The sequence below is a fragment of the Nycticebus coucang genome, chromosome 16, assembly GCF_027406575.1.
Source record: "Nycticebus coucang isolate mNycCou1 chromosome 16, mNycCou1.pri, whole genome shotgun sequence".
In the NCBI taxonomy this organism is placed as follows: Eukaryota; Metazoa; Chordata; class Mammalia; order Primates; family Lorisidae; genus Nycticebus; species Nycticebus coucang.
In genome coordinates, this window is record NC_069795.1 from 85,619,656 (window position 1) to 85,641,035 (window position 21,380).

General features: G+C 37.9%; 1 protein-coding gene and 1 non-coding gene across 11 annotated transcripts in view; one reads left to right on the plus strand and one right to left on the minus strand.

Annotated features, from left to right (window-relative positions):
• Window positions 1-21,380, minus strand: part of LPP (LIM domain containing preferred translocation partner in lipoma) — a 730,287-nt gene that overhangs the window by 559,433 nt on the left and 149,474 nt on the right. The window lies entirely within an intron of this gene.
• Window positions 4,257-4,360, plus strand: LOC128568214 (U6 spliceosomal RNA). The gene has a single exon (XR_008375036.1). It is a non-coding gene; the product is annotated as a U6 spliceosomal RNA (small nuclear RNA).

A 21,380-nucleotide genomic window follows, 5' to 3' on the forward strand; every position in this document is an offset into this window, starting at 1 on the left:
CTTCTACAAAATGAAAATGAAATGACAAATAGAGAAATACTTTGCAACATGTCCTACCATCATGAGAGTATTTTATGTGTTTATGTTTTTATTCCTTCTTGGAAATACATAAATACGAAACAATATAATAACTGGGTCTCAAAAGTGAGCCTATAATATCACCACACTTAACTTTATATTATTCTGCTGATTCTGAGGCTCCTAAATTAAGCAGAAGAAAGTCTTGCATGCAATGTAAGTGGGTGGGGGGTGGGGGTGAGGGGGGATCGGGGGAGGAGCTAAGGGTAACACATAGGACCTAGAGGTTGGGTCTCACAAACACAGCTTCATAATCTAGTTTCACCAAATCCTAGCACATGTCTTATCTTTCTAGGATCTCTCCAATAGAAAACTTTTCTTGATGGACAAAAGTTTCATGAAGCAACCTTTCTTCTTTTTTAATTTAAGATTAATAACACGGCATAAATGTTTAGGTTATATTGTTTGCATTTGTAAGGTAAAGTTCAAATTGTACTTATGCCTTCACCCAGGTGGTGTGCTGAACCCAACATTGTGCACATTAGTGAGATGCTGCCAATTACCTTCCCACCTCCTCCTTTCCCTCTCTCTCCTCTCCCTTCCCCCTCACTAGACTATACTTGTGTTTTTTCTTTCATGTGGGCATGTAGTTGTTTATATATTGGTTGATGAAGGAACCTTTCTAAAGACTACCATAATGCCCTCCCATATCTAGAACACTAAAATTACCACACTGTTTATTGCTTTCAGTTTATCATGCATCTTGAAAAGAAGCAGCTTGTCTAACTCAGTTTATTGAATCTTCACCCAAGTCCAGAATCTTGTTTTTAGTATAGACTCAAAAAAAAATTCACTGAATGAACACACAAGCAAATGGACAACATGTTCTTCCATGCAACTCTCATAACACCCAGTTCAATACATGTCGTAAAAAATGTGCTTAGTAAATATTTAAGTTAAAATTAATTGAACGTTTAATTCTCAAAATATATTGTGCGACTAAATGATTCTAAAAGTTATTGAGTGATTAAGTAAAGGGTTTAATAAGGAGTTAAGTAATCTGCAATGAGCCAGTCATCATTAACTCATTGAAGGAATGAAGAAATGCTTTTCACAGGAAGAACAATAAAGGCTGCCTACGTGAGTAACACAGGCAGCAGATGAAAAAAAATCAAGTAGAGGAAAATGGCATTTGTCAGGAAAACCGTGTTAAGTTCTAACTACAAAATAAAAGAGGGAACAAATTTGGAGATAACCATAATTTTTGTAGGGGTATGGATGTTAATAAAATCGAGAGGGGAGGGAAAAGGAAGGGAGTGAAAGAGGGAGGAACTCTTAGAATAATAAATTCAAAAAACCAAGTGCACATCTGTAAAAAAGAAAACGAATGGACAAGATCAAAGACAAAAGAAGTAACCATGCTGAAAGTAGTATTTATTAAACACATCATGGTTCAGTAACTTAGCTAAGCTTTTCATAACCTTTAATCCTTAAGAATGATTTTAAAAGTCATTATTACAGTCATTTTTCATCTTGGGGAACTGAGGCTTAGAAAGATTAAGTAACCTAATGGAAATCACATATCTAACAATTATGGTACTAGAATTCAGAGACCCGCTTTTGGACTCAGAAACCCATATTGATCCTAGGAGACAAACGGAGAAAAGACGTGACCTTGAAGGAGCCTCTTAGCATTGAATGGCGTGATGAAAATCTAGACAGGGATGTAGAAACAGGGAAGGCACAAAGGCTATGAGCATCCAGTGCTTTTTATGGGAGATAGCAAGAATAATTCTGAAGGAGAAGAGGCAGGTGGGGGAATCAACTTATCAAGCATCATGTGTAGCTCTATTAGAGTCTTTCAAAGCATTCAGTGCTAGGAATACTAGGAAAGCATGAAAAATGTAGTTCCAGAGCAATAGAAAGAATAACTTTATTTTTTTACAGTAATAATCTTTATTATTTTTTATTATTATTAAATCATAGCTGTGTACATTAATGCGATCATGGGGCACCATACACTGGTTTTATAGACCGTTTGACACATTTTCATCACACTGGTTAACATAGCCTTCCTGGCATTTTCTTAGTTATTGTTAAGACATTTACATTCCACATTTACTAAGTTTCACATATAACCTCGTAAGATGCACTGCAGGTGTAATCCCACCAATCACTCTCCCTCAGCCCACCTCCTCCCTCCGTCCCCTCCCTCCCCCTATTCCCCTTCCCCCTATTATAAGGTTATAACTGGGTTATAGCTTTCATGTGAAAGCCATAAATTAGTTTCATAGTAGTGCTGAGTACATTGGATACTTTTTCTTCCATTCTTGAGATACTTTACTAAGAAGAATATGTTCCAGTTCCATCCATGTAAACATGAAAGAGGTAAAGTCTCCATCTTTCTTTAAGGCTGCATAATATTCCATGGTATACATATACCACAATTTATTAATCCATTCGTGGATCAATGGGCACTTGGGCTTTTTCCATGACTTAGCAATTATGAATTGGGCTGCAATAAACATTCTGGTACAGATGTCTTTCTTATATTGTGATTTTTGGTCTTCTGGGTATAAACCTAGTAAAGGAATTATAGGATTGAATGGCAGATCTATTTTTAGATCTCTAAGTGTTCTCAAAACATCTTTCCAAAAGGAATGAATTAATTTGCATTCCCATCAGCAGTGTAGAAGTGTTCCCTTTTCTCCACATCCACGCCAACATCTCTGGTCTTGGGATTTTGTGATATGGGCTAATCTTACTGGAGTTAGATGATATCTCAAAGTAGTTTTGATTTGCATTTCTCTGATGATTAAAGATGATGAGCATTTTTTCATATGTCCGTAGGCCGTGCCTGTCTTCTTCAGAGAAGTTTCTCTTCAAGTCCCTTGCCCAGCCTGCGATGGGATCACTTATTCTTTCCTTGCTTATACTTTTGAGTTCTCTGTGAATTCTGGTTATTAAACCTTTGTTGGAAACATAACCGTCTGCTTGGTGATGGATTTTGTACCTTTTGTTCATATCCTTGGGGTCGCAGCTCGCCTCAGCGGGGTTGATAAACATTCTTCAACCTTCTCTCTTGGTGCAGCTCAAATCTACCAGGTTACTTGCTAAATTTCTGTCCCTTAATTCTCCTTCTGGACGGGAGCCTCTGTGGAAAGCTGGCTTCAGTCAGCCATTTTGTCTCCCCACCTCTATCCAAAGAATAACTGTAAACATGAAGCTTCCCAGCAGCACACAACTTGCCTTATAAAGAGCTATAAGTATTCAAGCAGAAGCTAAACCACTATCTGTCAGAGAAGGCATGTGTGATACCCTGGCCGTGTAAGGGAGTCGACACTAAAAGGTGGACACTGCAATTCTGTTTTGGAGAGCAAGCTGCCCAACAGTGAGACAGAAATAATAGCTCAGGTCTCTAGATAACAATTTGAAGAATGTCCTCCAGGAGGAGGGCACTCTAAAATCCATTCAATGAATCCATGGGCTCCTACAATACACCAAGCATGAGATGGTCCCATCCTCAGAAAGCTTAGACAAAGGGAGAGAAAACCCTCGTTTTGAAGACTTCCGGTAGCTGGTTACTACTAGGCAATCTGTGAGCTTAGTTGGTGGCTAGTTAAGACCATAAGCAGAAGTCTAAGGAGGAAAGAACAAGAAGACTAAATGATTTGCAGAGAAGAAAAAGGACAAAAAAACACCAGTTTTGTGGAAAGAAAAGTAAGTCAACAAAAGCCCTGGGATTGAAGAAGAGCTAATTCACAAGAGTAATTCAAGGTCAAATCAAATAACACTTTGGGCAAAGAAAGGTATAAAAGGAAAAATCAGAAGAAATGAATACACAAGATTTGATTCAAAAAGCACAGGTCTGGCGGAAAGCAACCAAATGCTGGATGAAAAATAAGAAAAAATGAGATCTTCTTACAAAAGAACATCCAATTCATTCAAAAATGAGAGAGCAATACATTTGAGAGTCTACCAGCCTCCTTTCACAAATGTTTACCAAATGTACTCATACATGTTCCCACACAGCAATGCCTGTAACCCCCAGGTACCAAAAAAGCAAAAAATAAATAAATAACTACTCTAAAACAAAGAGACGTTATTCAGGAAAACATGGAATATCTGGGTCCAATTCTACTGACTTTCTCAGCATTCTTCAACAATCTCAGTCTGACTAGTTTGTACTGTAGAAAGCAGATCACACAAAATACCACCATAATCAAAAGCAAAGCTAAGTGCTCCCTTCAGCAGCACATATGCTAAAATTGGAACGATACAGAGATTAGCATGGCCCCTGCACAAGGATGACCCGCAAATTCGTGAAGTGTTCCATATTTTTTGTCAAATCTATCAAGTATAGAACATAAATGTCTTAACACAATAATCAAGTAAATGAAGTGAAAGCTATATTATTAGTCTGATGTAAGCACTCCAAATTGTATAAAAAAAATCAACACATTGTACCCCACATATGCCTAAATGTATTCATGATCTATGTGTATATGACTTAATAAAAGGGGGGAAAAAAAGCAAAATTAAGAGCACCTTTTAGTAGGCACCTCCCTCCTATGGAGAAGGGGAGTAGGGAAGGAAGGAGAGGGGAAAGGGAGAAAACTTTCATAGAGAATGACTGAAGGGCAGTGGGGAAGTGTCCAGGGAGACAGATGACTTGTAGTGATGAAAAGAAAAAACAATAGTTATGTGTACAATTTTCTTTCCTCTGACTTTTAACTAATTTAATTGAGTTGAAGAAAACGTGGATCCTTCACCCCAAACCAATCTTTCTTCCTCTCAAAGCTGGAATTCTATCTTATCCAGAAAATGAACTATCCCTTTAACTTCCCTCTCAGTTTTGGCAAGAATAAAGCATGTTCTGTTTACAGAGGCAGGAATGGTTACCACTGAGTAACAGAAGAGAGAGTAGTGGTGAATGGAGAGTAGGGAAAATAAGTAAAAGGTCTCATACTAAAAATGTAAAATTATTCCCCAAAACTTCAATAATTATACAGGTTGAGTGTCTATCATCTAAAATCTGAAATTCAAAGGGCTCCAAAATGCCCAAATTTTTAAGCACAGATATGACACCTAAATTTCATGGGAACATTTTGGATTTTAGATGAGGGACGCTCACCCAATAAGAATAATGTAAATATTCCACAATCTGGAAACCTCCAAAATCCAAAAATACTTCTGATCTCAGGCATTTTGGATGAGATATTCAACCTATGTATATTTGTCATCACCATATCTGAGGAAGAAACTCAAAAACCTTTAACCTTGCAATTCCTGAAACTGAAATAAGAAATCAAAGAAAAACTCCCTAACAATGGGGTTCTTGTGCCAGCTCTGCCACTCACTTGTGCTGCCATGATGGGCAGGTCCCTTCTCATGCTCCTCTCCATTGAAATGAAAAGACTGGATTCAACCTGTGGCTCTTAATGTGTGATGTTCAGATGCACACAGGTTCGCTAGACCTCTCCAGGAGTCCACAAGTTCAAAACTACTTTCATAATAATACTAAGATATACTGAGCCTTTTCACTGTGCTGGCATTTACACCAATGGTGCAAAAGCAATATAGTAGGTTTAAAAAAAAAAAAAAACTGCTAGAATCTTAACTAGAATCAAGGCAGTGGCACCAAACTGTTGGGACAGTAATTATATTTTTGACCATAAGCCACATACGCTAAAGCAGAATGGGGAACCTGTTTCACTTAAGATTCTCCTTAGCTGGGTGCAGTGGCTCTTAGCACTTTGGGAGGCCAAGGCAGGTAGATCACTTGAACTCAGGAGTTCTAGACCAGCCTGAACAAGAGCAAGACCCTTTCTCTACTAAAAATAGAAAGTATAGAAATTAGTGGAGCATTTATGGTGGGCACCTGCAGTCCTGGCTTCTTGAGAGGCTGAGGCAAGATGATGGCTTGAGCCCAGGAGTTTGAGGTTGTTGTGAGCTATGACACCATGGCACTCTAGCCTGGGCAACAAAGTAAGACTGTCTTTTAAAAAAAAAAAAAAAAGACTCTTCTTAATGCATTAAAAATTATTAGTTTTATTAAATCTCGATCCTTGAGTACACATCCTTCTGATATTCTGTGTGATGAAATACAACAGGTAATAGTACCTTCCAAGCTATGATTGTTTCCAAGAAGCGCACTTCTGTGACTGTTTAAACTGAGAGCTGTTAACGATCCTTTTTCATGAGACATTATTTTTACTTAAAGTTCATATTTAATGATAAGCTATGGTTCTTTAAATTCAGGTTTTGCCAGACATTTTCTCAAAAATAAACCAAGAGAGCCTATCACTCCCAGGAAAACAACTGACAGAATTTGTTGCCAATAATTAAATTCAAGTTTTAAAGAGAAAATTAGATTTTTGAAAACCTTCCCTCTACTATGTACTTGACACATTTCTAATACTTTAAATGCTTTTTTGTCTAAATTAGTGGTGATATGAACAGAATGAAATGTGTCAGTGTTTGGAAGATGTGCATAACTCAATGAATCCATGTTTTATAAATGACCAATGCACAGTGTTACGAAATTATAGGAGATCCATTCAGGGTGAAAATTAGACAAGGTACATATAATAGTCTACAAAAAGTTCATTAATATGATTTTAGATTCCTCACTAGAACTAACCTGTTAAGAAATTACCAAATTTTGGTAACTATCAAAACTGTCAAGTTTTGGTATGATACAAGACAAAAAAAAAGCCACCATTATTTCCTTTTTTCACCTTCCTTTTTTGACTAGATGACTCTGTAAGGCTGGATTTTATAAACTTTTAATAAAAATAACATATCACAAGAAATTACATGCAAAATTCAGCTACTACTTTCTCCCAATAGTTTTTGTTTACAAAATACTCTTATTTTTCACATAAATATTTTTCATTAAAAGTCTTTATTTCTCAGATTCAATTTTTAATACTGTAAATATCGCTAGATAAAAATCCCATGAACAAAAATCTCATTGTTAAGAGTGTATAGAATACAGAGATGAAACCACTGGACTAACTGGGACATACACTCTCTACTGCCCAGCAGGAATCTCCTGTGGTTCTAAACCTTTAGGAAAGGCAAAGAGTGGCTCACCTCTGCTTTCAGATTCTGATACCCATTTGTTTTTATGTGACCACCATTGGAAGCCTCTGGAAACACTGAAATATCTGTATGATCTCACTCTGGAGAAGGACATTAGTCAGTGAATGTCCATGTGGTAGACACTGGTTAACATAGCACCTCAATCTGAATCCAGATTCCACTAGTACTCAGGGTATACTCTTGTTCAAAATACAAAATCTCTAAAAGCCTATTTCTTTAATGTAAAATAAGAATGACAATGGGATCCACTTCATAAAAATATTGTGTAGACCCAATAAAACGATCTATTAAAGAGCTTACTATACCCTGTACCTAGCATATAGTAAATCATTGTTATTTTAACTAAGATGTTTGAAATGTTCATGAAAGTGTTAAAGGTAGCCTAACCGTACATTATCAAGGGCTCAAAATCTATCCCAGTTGCAGACTCATTCAATCAAGATGAAAACAGAAAAGCAAAGTGATCCAGGAGTATTGGTTTCTCATCTCAAGAGCAGACCAATCAGTCTTTGAAGAGGACTGAAATCATGACCCAGCCACCATACAAGCCCTAAACTTTATGTGGTCGAATGAACAACCAGTTCATACCCAATACCATTGCCAGCACTCTGCTGACAGGACAGAGGATGACAAGGATCTCAGGATTCAAAATAAGTTCCTGATTAGATGAGAGAAGATATTTACTTTTCTTTCGCACAAAAAGTCATGTTCATTGTACCTCTTATTAAAAAATCCAGAAGAATTGAGGTTGGAAAAAATGAGAATGCTTGTTAATCTAAGGTCAGATCAAAAGAAAAAAGAATGCGCTGGTATAGCATGGATGAGATTACAGCAAGGAATAAAGACAAGAGGATGCCCTTAATAAGTTCCTTTAAATTAGAAACATAATTAAGGAACAGAGACTCACCTACAATTCCTTCATAAATATACAAAGGAATTAATCATTAAACTAGCTTTATTGGTGAGGCCCAATTCTGCTTTTAATCAAAAAAGAATGATGCCACCTTTATTTCATTTCCTCGGATCAACTTTAAGTACAACCACTTTGAGTATCAGTACCTGACTAGCCTGATAAGACTCTGCTGATTTAATAGAATGATGTAAGTTATACTTCCAGAATAACGTATAGAAACGATCATGGCCCCTTAACAGCACTTGGATCTTCAATCAGGAAATTCAATTTTAGCTGCAAAACTATGTTTTGGCAAAAGTGCAATTGAACTCAGTGTACTTGTCACATTTCTAAATATACTCCAGTCACCATGACAACAAGGGAGACTGATGGATTGCTTAAAAGAGTACGGTATATTTAATTGTCAGCATTTTAAACTGACTCAGAAAAATGCTGTGTGATAGGTCTACTCACCATGGTTACTGCTGGCTGAGTCCATAATAACACAAGGTTCACATACGCACACCACGGACGTGTGCACAAAGAACGGAAAAATCGGAAGGCCTGGTATTTCCAACCACGTGAAAAGATAAACTGAAGGATTTAGAAAGAACTTGTTACCACTCGAGGACCTCTCCCAGAATGGTCATGTGAATCCAGGGATCCGCATCTGTACCAGGGACACTAGACAAAATCCTAAATCAGACTCTAATACCTGCTTGCCTCTCTTAGACCAAAGATAAGAAAAACTTGAGGATGTTTTCTCCTGGGAGATTTTATATGTGTGTGTGTGCCTGAAAGAGAAGATGAGAGAGACTCTTTGTCCTTTCCGTTCACATAGGCCTATTCCCAAATGATAATCTTCTGGTATCTATTCATTTCCTAAACAAACATTTCCTGAGGAATTCCTATGCCAGGGAATCTTCTACAGGCTGGGGAGACAGATGAAACAGACCGACATTGCCCCTGCCCTTCAAGAAGCTGACATTTTAAGGTAAAAATATAAATAATCCATTAGACAGAAATATAAAGCTATAAAGGAAATAATACACGTGAAATGGTCCATTAAATTATTTAATTTATCACATATGTGCCTAGCTTATAGCAAGCACTCTGCAAATTTTCACCATCACTGTAACTAAGATATCTCCCACTGAAACAGTTTGCAATGTACATAAAGAAAACAAATGCACACTAATCACGCTTTTAGAGAACCACGGGTGCTATGAAGAATATAAAATAAGGTAATGGAAGAAACTCATGGGCAGCGGGGCAGTGTGTTAGTTTAGCTAAAGAACAGGGAAGATCTAGGTAAGGAGATGACATCTGAGCTGAGCCTTTGAGGATGACTGCAAGCCAGTTTTGTATATAATCAGAGGATAACTGGGTAGGAACAAACTTGGCTTATACACAGGGGTAAAGAAAGGCCAGTGGGTCTATGCTTACTTCAGAAATTGGTGAGGGGTGTGATTTAAAGGAGAGGCAGAGAGCCATTTCACAGGGCTTCGCAGGCCATGAAAGGAAAGGGTCTTTCTAATGTTTCTACAGATGCTCCTTGAATTTCAATGGGATTACATCCAAATAGACCAAACGTACACCAGCGGTGCATCTTACAAGGGTATATGTGAAACTTGGTAAACGGTCTGTGAAGCTAGTGAATGATGCCCATGAATACATCAATGTACACAGCTATGATTTAATAAAAAAATAAAAATAAAAACAAATAGACCAAACCTAAAGTGGAAAATCAGAAGTCAAACCATCATAGGTCCAGATACTCCTTGCTTTGTGATAAGTCGGGACCCTCTGTAGATACCACAGAAACCACCGTATGGTTTGGGGGCATGGGGTAAAATATTATCCAATCAATAATTTTGAACTTCTCTCCATGTTGTATGGAGAAGGCACAAGGGGGAGACCGTTTCAGAGATTCTATTGGCCTAGGCAATAGATTGTAGCTTGGATTTAGATTGATGAAAAAAAGAGGTGCTAGCGACCAAGGAGACACTCTGGGAGGCAGAACACACAGGCATGCGCACACACATACTCTCACACACTTGCACACGCACACTCAGCCAAGCACGTCTTCTGAGCAAGAGTGGGAATGAAATGAGTTGAACAGAGGCTACAACACCATGGAGACATGCCCAGTGACCCAGGAGGCCTGGTGGGGCTTGAGGTGCTACATTTCTAGCAAGTTTCAGGCAATGCTGAAACTGTGTGAATCACATTTTGAGAGCCAAGCCTCTAGGAGTATCAGGAACAGCCGTAGAGCAGAAGGTGGTAAAAGTCTGGCTCAGGTAATAATAGGTAACATACAGACAAGAGATGAGCAAAAAAGAAAGTAGTCAAGACTGAAGGTAAATAATCTATGTGTGGAATTACAAAACAAGTTGGTAAAATCAATTCTAAGCTGTCCTTAATGGCACTGTCCACTGTATATTAATAGATGGAACTACATAGTTTCTATCTAGAACATATCACTTTCATATCTAGTATTTCATGTAGTCATAGTCTATCCCTATAAAACGGGGCCAAGGGAAAATGACTGTGGCTAAAGGTAATAATAACAACCAAAATAAGAACCATTTATTGAGAGCTTATTCTGAGCTAAGCCCATTGCCACATGTATAATTTCTAAATCTGACCATAACTCTATTTCTATTTAACAAATAGCAAACTGATACTCAGAAACATCATGTAGCTTTCCCAGCTGGATTCAAACCCAGAGAATGTATCTAAAATCCATTTTGCTTAAGAAGTTAAATCTATAGGAGAATAAGATGCTCACCAGGGGCATTCATCCTCAAAACCAGGGTTTCCTTCCACTCTGTCTAAGCTAAAAGACTAGACCTAGGTAAACTAGATCACAGGATCTAGGAGTAGCTTAGGAGTGAAGCTAAGGTCAGGTGGCCAGCCTGTAGCAGAACCCTGACTCATTTCATCTCCACCTAACAAAGGCAGCTTGAGAGTATCATGGGCATTCTGTGTGCTTATGCTCCGAATCACTCTCCATCGGCCTTTTCCAGTGCTTTTCCACCACCCCATGCTGAGACTCTCATCTTTGCTCTGCTCTTGGTTTGCAAAGTTTTGTATGTGTAAAGTAATTGGCTCTGTACACAGTGATATGTTTGGAGTGAGGATGTGAGAAAGAGGCCCTCCCTTGTACAGATATTGACAAGGCATCCATAGATAAGAAAGAGGAGCTTAGCCATTTCCCCAGCCCAGGAAGTGGGTATGAAATGAGCCACAACATCTTCCTTCAAGTCACCCACACTGTGCTACTGTGCTTTCCCAAGATGATTCACGGGTACAGCTCCACCAACCTGACAAAGGGGACAGACCGTCTTCGGGAAGATGAAAGGATGTTTGTATGCGCTCTCTCACTTTCTCTCTCTTTCTCTCTCTCTCTCTCTCTCTCTCTCTCTCTCTCTCTCTCTCTCTCTCTCCCCTCAAGTAATAACTATTAATTTTGTTGTGTGGGCAGGATAGAGATGAGGTTACCGGGAAGCCAGCAAGTGCTTGAGTCCAAGCTTTTCAAAAGCAGTTGCTCACCATAGTTTCACTGCTGTTTTTCTCACAGCTAGAAATAAAGTGGATTATACCACACAATCACTCTAATGCCCTTCTCCCTCACCTCCAAAGTAAGGATAGAAGATGACTATTGGCTGATCACCAGCAACATCAGAAAACCATGGGAGAAAACCAATTCATTTACTGCTTACAAAGACTAAGAATTGTGTTCTGAGGTAGGTTCCCTCCATACATTAGCACATGACTATGCTGTGAAGCAGATACAAAGTAGGGCGGATGAAGAAATTAACGCTCAGAGATGACACGTTACTTGTTTAGAGTCATACAACTGGAAAATAGCTTAGCTAGGACATAAACACAGGTCCTCCAAGTTCAGTGCCAATAGTTTCCCTTTCACTACAGCTGTAAACTTCCGAGAGCACTCACAACCTTCCATTCTCTTCTATGAGAGAATTAATGCTTAGAAATCAGGCGCTATATAACCAACAGGCCTCTTTCAAGAGACCTTTCCTGGGAATAGTGAGCAACAAAGCCATCATGGATTCCATGAGAGTTGCCTCAGCACATTCTTACCTATAGCTGGTCTCAGAAATCAAAGATAGCAAGTTAGATGCCTAACTTGGAATACTGGAGACTCCTGAATTTCCCAGCACAGGGCTTTGACAAAACAACAACATCAAATCAAGCCAGCTCCCTCACCCAACCCCAGGGCATGCACAGACAGAATCAAGAGAGTAGACATAATGTAACACTCATGGCCTGGAAGTCGTGTTTACAGAGTCATTATGAAATATTACATTGATGAAACAAAAATCACCAAAGAAGAAGTTAATATGGTCCAAGCTAGATTTTTCATTATTATTCCCACATCCTCCATATATGTTGGGAAGGATCAAACCACAGGACAAATAAGAATAATCCAGTCTTCAGGCCCTCAGATATAATATCTGAGCAAGGGTGGAGATTATTATATGTAAAAAACATCCACTTCTGTCTCCCCTTACCCAGAGGATGGTGAGGTTAAGCATTTTGAAAAGATTCCTTATCATAAGCTGAACTGACAGGGATACCTGGTAAGAATAGTAATTAAAAATCAATAAGTAAATAAACACTTCAATCAATGTTCTTTACTTTTGCTGGCTGTCTTAAAATGGGATGCTTTATAAAGGTGAGTTATTTCTTTCTCCCACCCATAAATACAGGGTAGCTTCACAAAGTTTTCTCTATTTTTAAAGTTATTTTGTTTTTCAACAAATGCCAGTTAACCACCTTCTATGTGTTAGTTAGTGTGTGGTTTGATGGGGAAAAGGATGGTAGAAAGAGAAAAAGACACAATCCCTTTTTGCAAAGAGCTCAAAGTCTGGTACCTAAGGCCAAGCACAAAACGTTGTGATTTTTTTTTTAAGTCAGCAAGTTATGTTCTCAATTATGAAAATACCAAATGTCAGGTTCCTCTCCAGTCCAAGCAAAAATATAAAATGAGCCAATTCTTCTGAATTAGACTTTTTAATGAAAATTATGACTGTTGAAGCTTTTTCTTTTAATTCCAATATTATTAGAACTAAGTGGAGAACACAAGGTCAATTTACTATGCTCCATATTCTTTCCAAGCTCTAACCCAGCACCATCCAATAGAAATATAATAGGAGCCACATATGTAATTTTGAAGTAGACGCATTTAAAAAGAATAGAAAAAATAAATTTATTTTACAAACATACCCAAAATAGTATCCTTTCAACATGTGGCTCCAGCCACATTTTGCATGTTGAACAGCTACATGTGGCCAGTGACTATCATATTTGGAAAGCACATCTCTAACCTCTCTTCAACCTTCACCTCACAGTATGTGAACAGAATGAAATATTGGTTGGAGATCGAAAGCCAAGTTTTACAGTATTTATTGAGACACAAGTATGCCCACAGGCAGGCCCAGCTCTCCCATTGTTGTAAAGGCTTTCCCTCAACCCTATACCTCAGGACTAAGAGATTGCAATTAATCTCTCTCAAACATGAAAATGAGGAAAACTAAACAGGACCACGGATTATTACCAACTGACTGCTGACCCACTCTGTCCCCTGGGATAGTTTTTCTACTGTTATCACTACGTGCAGGGCTGAAGATTCTACCTTTAGACCTTTTGTGGTTCCTTTTAAAGGTTCCTTTTCTAGCTCTAGTCACCAACACTTCCTCTTCCCAACCCCTCTGTGCATTTTTCTGAGACGAGCAGAAAGTAAGTAAAAGTTCAGCAGGTGCAAAGCATCAGTGCCTGCAGTTCCTGAAAGACAGAGGTGAGAGATCCACTTCTCTCCATAGCTTCTAGTCTCGATCCATGGAAGGAAACATCCGATGCCCTTGCCAAAGGAGAAAGCTCTCTCTCCATCACTTCTCACCACTTCTTCCTATCTCATAGAGGAGGGATGATCTTACCTGACTAGTGAGTGGGTGACCTCCCCTGAGTCATAGCTGTTAAAGGGAAGGATCACTGCCAGAACTCAATGGAACAGATACATGAGGCCCGCCACTCACTCCTTCCTACTTTCCCTAGCATTCTTTCTATCAAAGATTCGGTTTCTGGGGAAGATCCCAATCTGTTATGTTTACTGGGTAAATACGCACAAAACCAGCACTGTCACTCAGCTCACCCCTCCAGTGAACCCCAAGATAGAGACTGAAGGGCAGCTTATAGCACATCCCAACATGGTCCTCCAATCCAAACCAGCTTTTCTAGTTGAGGCTTGAGACCTTTGGGAGTTTGGGCTTTCCATTATCATGAAGTTTGTAGTCTGAGAACTAGTCAGTGACTGTCACCATAAGTTTGCTATGGTGTTAATAGTCCTAGACCACTGGTCTTCATTAAAACATAAAACACAACAAAGCAAAACTGGCCATGATTAAGGTTGACACCACCAGCTTTAACTCACCTTGATACCAGACAGTCTGGGATAGGAAGCAAGGAGAAGGCACTTCCCACCTCTGTGCTGGTCCTCCTAGAAACCCAAAACCCCAGTCTAATCATGAGAAAGCCTCAAATTCAAATTGAGAAACATTCTGCAAAATACCTGACATTAGAGTTAGGAAGTGTCAAAGTCACAAAAAACAGGGAAAGACTGAGAAACAGTTACAGACAGGAGGAGATGACAAAAAATGCAGGGAAATGTTCTAAACTAGATGCTGGAATGAAAAAACAAAAAAAGGTACCAGTGGAAAAACTGGGGAAATTTGAATAAAATAAATGGTTTCATTAATCATGTAAAACCAATGATAATGTCTTAGCTTAAACATACATTGGCTATATAAGATGTTAACATCAGGGGAAACGGGGTGAAGAGTAGACAAAAACTCTCTGTACTATCAATTCAACTCACCAGCATCAACAGGGAAACGTTACCAAGGAGTGAAGACCCCCCAACATCTTCCAGCCAAACCAAACTCCATGAGGAAAAGAGCTGACAACACTCAACTACAATAAAAGATACACATAAAGTGATGCCTCAAATCCTGTTGTTATAATAAATTGAAAGCATTTCAACAGCATTTGATTAATTAAAAGGTTCATTGGAAGCAAGAAAGTAGCTGAAGTCCTTTAAAAAAAATCCAGAATGAACAAAGGAATAAATGAATGAATGAACAGAAAGAGAGAGGCCAACTTTGCCAAACAAGAAATTGATCATTCAAAAATCCACATTTTTCAACTAAGTGTTGAAAAATTACGTTTGCCATTTTGGACTGGTACTGTATAGAGAGCCATCTTCCCAAACCACATTTGGTTTCAAAGATTATATAGGCCCGGTGCTACTGAAAGAAATCTCGTCCCTGATTGTGCTCCTGAGAAGGAGACACTTAGCCAACACACTCATGGGAGTTTCTGGAGATTCATTGTCTGGATTTTTTTAATCCTCATCTCAAGTGTCTGAGAAACTATATAAATGAGCTTGAGAAAAATCTGTTTCAAAGAATTACAGATCCCCCCCCCGCCAAATTTTTCTCTCTGAAGTCAGTTTTTCTTCGACATAGTTTACTTGATTTATCAGACCAACCAAAGACCAAAAAAGAAATACTAAATTCCACTGCCTTCCATTCATAAGTAGATAGGTAGAAGGAAGAACACAGCTCCAATTATCTGAGCCAAGTTTACAAACTGAAGTCTTCCACTTTAAAAAAAAAAGACTTAAGAAAGCATTCTACTTCATTCCCTAAACTTCATCACTGTCACAAAAATATCCACATATTCACTGAGTCTATTTTTTAATCCTAGTTTTAGAAAAAATGTTTTCCCTTCAACAAAGGTATCGAGTGTCACAGAAACCACGTCAGGGAGCCCAGCATTTTTCAGATGGGGAAATAGTGAACCGGAAAGAGAAAAGGAACTGCCCAAGTTAGCTCTCCTTTATCCCAACACCTCCCAAACATTTCTTCAGGCCTTCCATTTAAAAGAAAGGCCTAAAATAATTGTTTTAAAGAAGTATTGTGAGCACAGTACTAAGCTAAAGAGCAGGATGAAAAACAATTAAAAAAATTATGTCCCTGGCCCGGGAGCTTTGAGAGAGCTTCCGCCATCCCCAGAGGGCATTTGGAGGCTTTTTTTGGAGAAGCCTCTTCTCCGAGGACGCTGTTTTCCCTACAGCCTCTCTATTTGTGTCTGCCTCTCCTCCCACACTCCAGATCCTCAGGGTCCAAAGACAGTGCTGGCGTGTTTCTAACTGCCTCTTACATGCCTTCTTGCCAGCCTCCCGTTCTCACACCTCTTTCATTTCTTCATTGAGACTTCTAGTTCCCGAGATCCTCTCTTTCTCTCCTGGGCATTATCCCCTTGGAGCTTCATTTTTTACCTTGTACAAGGCAGCAGTTCAAGCAGAGTCCATCCATATAGCACTTCAGGGTCATTTTGTTCCTTTATCAGCCCTGGCCCATCCCAAGATTGGATTACCACAGCAAGAAGCTACTTTCCCACCTCTCATGCCTACACTGCCTGAGTATACCACACTAAATATAGCCTCAAGGGGCTAAGATGGCCATGATGCAAAAATAATTTTAATAGCAATCTTCTTAACTTACGATGTGATTAAGGAAGGGAGCATTTCCTCACTTAGCACCTCATTTGATTCTCACAACTGTAATGCATTAGGTATAACAAAATTGGATGCCCATTTAACAGAAGGGGAAGCAAAGTCACGGGAAGGAGAAGTGAACTTTATCAAGGCCACATAGGAAATTTGAGGCACTGCTGAAGCCTGAATCCAAATCTCATTCTTGACCCAATATACTTCCCATTACACTGTGCACACGAGGTTCTATGGTCTTGTGTATCTAAAATGGCATACCAGTAATGGCGAGGACAAATCTTCAATCTACATCTGAATTAGACCAGCATTTTTAGTTGACTTAGAAAGGGAGAAAAAAAACTTGACCAAAAAAAAAAAAAAAGTTATCCAACTGATTCTGGTAGAAACGATTAGCAGAAATATCTTGCAAAGAACGTGGGTGTCCTGGAAGACTCATCGTCGTCGTCATTATAATTTCTAATCATGCTGTGTGGGCAGGTGTCCGTGTAGCAGAAACACCATTGGCACCCAGATTAGCAGTCTCTTTAGGAGACTAGAAACTAAGTCTGCAATTCTTAGACTTCAGAGCCTGAATCACAGCTTTCCCCTCAGGGATCAGCAAATACACAGTCTGTGACTTATCAAGGATTGTTGGGCCTGCCAAGGGAGGTAGTCAGATATCAGGTCCATCTAAAAATGCACAGTGGAGGAAGGACAGGAGGATCCCTGGGAACCTGGAAATACCACTGGCTGCAGAGACACAAAGGCAGAGCTGAAGTCCCCTCAGCTTCCCATTCTCTCAGTAACTTTGAATGAATCATTTGCCTTCTTTGCATTTTTGTTTTCATTCTCATCTGAAAATTCAGAGTTTCTGCACTAAAACTATCAGTTTTCCAATGAGATGTGACAGGAGGTAAGAAGGAAACGCGGCCGGCAGCAGGAGTTTGGACTTCCCCTGGCTCTGCACCTTCCCCTCCAATAGGTCTGTCTTTATCACTCTGCCTACTGGCCTTGGAGCTCTATGCAAGATTTAAACAAAGTGTCCAAGTCACAAAAACCATAGGTATCATGTCATCTCTGTAATCAATCTCATATGCTCTAACATTCTAGATCTATATAAATATGTTTTCTCTTTGGCTAATCTTTAAAAGATTTTTTTTTAACTGAGGTTTACTTGATTTGAGAAAACCTACGTAAGTAAACTTTAGTAATAAATCTAGTAATACCATGTCCTAATTGCCTAAATATAAATTTGAAGCATGTCTGATATTTTCTTATGCTTCTGCTTGAATGGATACCTAGAGAGAATACCCGAAGAAAGCAGAGACAAACTGGCACAGCAAGAGTGAACCAGCCACAAATTCCTAAATTATACCACAGGGATTCAGATATTTATACAGAAATATTTCTTAAGCACCTGCTAATGCACTTAAGAAATATGTGATAGACACTATGGTAGGCCTAAAATGAATAAACAGACAAGGTTCTTATTTCTATGAGCCTCACATACTAATGGGATCTGGCATTTACAAAGCTGTACATAGCCAGATAACTAAAAATGAGATCAAAAACATCACTTAATAAAATATAAGGCATATAGCTAAACCAATTCTTAGAGGACATTTTATACCTCATGTATATTAATAAAAAAACAGAAATAAAAGTATGGGAATTACAAGTCAAGCTCAAACAATGAGAAAAACAAATATTATTGAAGATTAAAAACAAATCAGGAATTATAAAAAAGTAGAGAAATAAACAAATGCAAAGATTGTTGTTTATGTAAATAATAAATAACACTTAGATAAGCTGATCAGAAAGAGGAACAGAGAGATATAGCAGAAAACCACAAAACATTTAAGTAATAATGTAAAAAAAGATAATACAGAGAAAAGGAAAATAATCACAAAAATTGTAAATGAGTTTGAAATAGGTGACTTTCCGTAAAACTGTAATTTAACAAAGGTAACCTGAGAAGAGATATGAAAGCTAAATAGTCTAGCTACAATAAAAGGAATACAAAAAGTTTATAAAAAGTAAACACCTCCACCTCTCCAGAAAAGGCCCTAGGTCAAGGTAGTTTCACAAGAGAATTCTATAATATTTTAAAGGAAAAGACTGTTAACAATCTTTCAAACTGTTGCAAAAATTAAAAAAGAGGCTGGGTGTGGTGGCTCACATCTGGAATCCTAGCACTCTGGGACACCAAGGCAGGTGGATTGCTTAAGCTCAGGAGTTCAAGACCAATGTGAGCAAGAGTGAGACCCTGTCTCTACTAAAAATTGAAAAACCAGCCAGGTATAATGGCACATGCCTGTAGTCCCAGCTATTTGGGAGTCTGAGGCAAGAGGATCTCTTGAACCCAGGACTATGAGGTTGTTGTGAGCTATGATGACACCAGGGCACTCTATCCAGGGTGACAGAGTAAGACTTGGTCTCAAAACATTGAAATGAAATGAAATGAAATGAATTAAAAAGTTTCCTCATTATTTTATAATGATTTAAGCATAACATTGACACCAAAACTTGACAATGTGAATGCACTCACATACACAGATTTTTCAAATAATCCCACTTATGAAAATTAATTAATATATTATTGATAATTGATAATATATTATAAATAATATATTATTGATCTCTAGAATCAAACAACACTAAAAATATGTAATATATAGATTCTGGCCAAGTTGGTGTTATTTTACCAGGAATACTAACATGATTTCATATTTTGTTTTATTTCAGATTAATATATGGGTACAAATGATTACATTATTTGCTTTTGCTAGGTAAAGTCCAAGTTGTAGTTGAGCCTTTTACCCAGGAGGTGTGCAGCCTGTCCCTACATTTACCCACTAGATGAGATCTTACCAAACCCCCTCCCCTCCTTCTCCTCTCCCCACTTCAATTTAACTGTGTTTTTTTCTCATGTGAGCATGTAGGTGTTCATCTACTAGTTTCGTATTAGTACTGAGAACTCTGGATGCTTGCTTTTCCATTCTTGTGATACTTTACTTAAGAGGATGTTCCCCAAATCCATACAGGTAAATATAAAAGCTATAAAGTCTCCATCTTTCTTTATCGCTAAATAGTATTTATGGTTCATATTTAAGAATTTTACTCATTTATTACACTAAATTTGTAGGACAAAAGAGAAAAACCTAAGATATTTTCTTAGAATGTATGATTAATTTCATAGTTTTTAAAAAAGAGTTAAAGGGTGGTGCCTGTGGCTCAAGGAGTAGGGTACTGGCCCCATATACTAGATATGGCAGGTTCAAACCCAGCCCCGGCCAAAAACTACAAAAATAAATAAATAAATTTTTAAAAAATAAATAAAAATTAATAAAGAATTAAATAAGTATTTAATAGCCAGTCTCAATTTAAAAAAAAAAAATCTCTCAATAAAGATGCATGCTTTTTAACACCAAATACATTTCTCAAACCAAAAGCCACCTCACTGTTAATAAAGAACATTATGGGCATTCTCACGGAAGTGAGGAACAAGAGAAGGACATTGATTCAAACATTGCTATTCTAGAGGTAGTACAAAATAATTAAAAGAAAGCTATGAGTTATAAAAATTAGAAAAAGACAAATAATTATTGACGCATGATATGATTACCCAACTAGACACTCAAAGACATTTGTCTAAAATTATTCAACAAATTGAATGCAATTCAGTAAAGTGGGAGTAGAAAATCAGTATACTGAAAGCAAGACCCTATACCCCACACACACACATTAGCTGGCATATGAAATAATTCCATTCCCTAGAAAAAGCAGAAAGCATCTAGCAAAATAAACTAGTACAAAACACACATAGTCTACAGGAAGAAAAATCTAAAAGCTCCTGAGAACATAAAAGAAGACTCCAACAAATGGAAAGACATTAATGTTTGAAAAAAACAAAAAAGAACTAACAACTTTACAAAGCATGGTGTGTAATGCAGGGGAATAACCTTAGAGCAATCCCATAAATATAACAAGAGAATATTACTTTTAGAAGTAGTCACAGTCATTCTAATATTCATAGAAAAATAAACAAACACAAAAAGCCAGGAGTTTTCTGAAAAGGGGGATCTCATGAGAGTGAGATAAGCTTATCAGATAATAAAACACATTATAAAGCTACAATAATTGAAAGCATAATAATGATACATGAAGTGACAGATGAAGGGTACAGAAACTCCAAAAGTAGAATAAAATTCCTAAGTATGTAATAAATATTTAGTTATTAAGGAATTTAATAGACAATAAAGGTGGCTTTTCAAAACAGTATGGAAAAGATGGCCTTCCCAATAAATGATGTTTGGAAAGGTAGATCTAGTATAATAGCAAAATAGATCCCTACCTCACATTTTTTACCAAAATAAAATTTCAATGGCTCAAATATTTGAGAAAGAGAGAGAGGAGGAGACAGAGGAGGAGGACAGGGAGCAGGGAGGGAGGGGACAAAATAACTAACAGAAAAATTTTTTAAAAGTTAAATAATCACAAATAAGGAAAGCATTTCTTAGTGTCACACAAAACCCCAAAACCATAAAATCAGAAAAAGTGCCCTGACTACATAAAATATTTTATTTTAATCTGCAAAATTTTAATCTATAAAAGAAAAAAGTGTAAAATGGTAGGGTACTACAACTCCTATCACAGACTATGGCTTAGTTTTCCTTTTTTTTTTTTTTTTTTTTTTTTGAGACAGAGTCTCATTATGTTGCCCTAGGTAGGGTGCCGTGGTGTCACAGCTCACAGCAACTTCAAACTCTTGGGCTTAAGCGATTC